Source organism: Penaeus monodon, chromosome 25 (genome assembly GCF_015228065.2).
Source record: "Penaeus monodon isolate SGIC_2016 chromosome 25, NSTDA_Pmon_1, whole genome shotgun sequence".
In the NCBI taxonomy this organism is placed as follows: domain Eukaryota; kingdom Metazoa; phylum Arthropoda; class Malacostraca; order Decapoda; family Penaeidae; genus Penaeus; species Penaeus monodon.
In genome coordinates, this window is record NC_051410.1 from 39,529,581 (window position 1) to 39,530,997 (window position 1,417).

Here is a 1,417-nt window from a genome sequence, read left to right on the forward strand (position 1 = left end):
TTTCGCTTAAATAGGTTAGAAATATTAATGATATAGAAAAACGTTTTGTTCCTGATATATAAGATCACTATAATACCGAGCTTAGTTTTATAATAAAGAAAAAAAAAACAATACTGAGTATCTTTCAAATAGATTAGAAAAAAAAATGTTCCCTTCTACAAACGGAATTATTAGTGGCAACGGAAACCGAGCCACTGTACTAGCAATTCCGTTTTAAAACCGAACCTAACATTTTGCTGTCTCAATACGCCGACTCAACCTCAAAGGTAACGAAACTGAATGAATATTACCCTACACAACATGTATTTTCTGATGTGAGGATGTGAGACCTAGAATATCTTTTTATTGTAGTTCTTGCCATGAACTAGGAGTTTTAAATCAGTTATATGAGCATCGTTATGGTCAGTTATGTAAAAACATTGACGTTCTTATAACTGGAACCGGCAACAGCTTATGTATAGTACATCATGCCTATTAAAATGTTAACATACTTGTGATTAAGAGATAAATGGGAAGGCCGTTCCGTTAATTCAGAGAAAGTGTATAATGAGAAGCTACCATATATTTTCTTGTGATACGCACTTCTTTAAGGGTTGCCACTGATTATGTCATTACAAACGTATATTAGTACTTAAGATGTATTTGAGAATGTGAGGACTTTAATTTCACCAAAAGCAATACACTTGTATTAATGCAACAGACGTTGTCAGTGTTGCACTCTCAGTATTTCTTTTATCAAAGTTGGATGACAGAACACCTCTCTCAAAGATAGTGTTTAATTTTAATCGATTTATGAAATAAGAAGGTATTTATTTAGATGGTGTGTAAAGTTACTTTTGAGACAGGATATTTTCTCATGATAAAATATGCTGTGTTCTGTCCAAATTAGAATGCAATTTACTAAGTTAGAGGACATATAATATTAATTCCAACCAGATGGTGGATGCAGTGTCAAGCAATCATAATGCCCTTTGCATTTTGCACTCAGATGAAGTCAAATAATCCTTTACACCTTTGGACTGCTTGAACTTGAACTGGACTGTTTGAAAATTGATCCTGGGGAGACTCACAAGTTATGTCCTGCTAAAATCTAGGTGATAGAGTTTTTGTTGGCCTTTGCCTGAATGTTGACAGATATTTGCCTAATAGGAAGTGTAGTTGCAAATAAAAAACAACACAAAATGCATGGAAGCAGTTAGTATTTTTTTTATGAATTCCATGTGTAACGCAGTAGTTACTAGGAAAAACTCCATGGACATTATTGGAAACCCAGTGGAAATAAGATTTTGTGTGTCAGATTAAGTTGCTGAACCAGTTAGGGACATAATTCAGTGACTATTGGTGGAGCTTTGTAGTCTTATAATTTTAGAATCATAGTTTGTGATACATTTGTGTGAGTATTTTATTGATATTATTT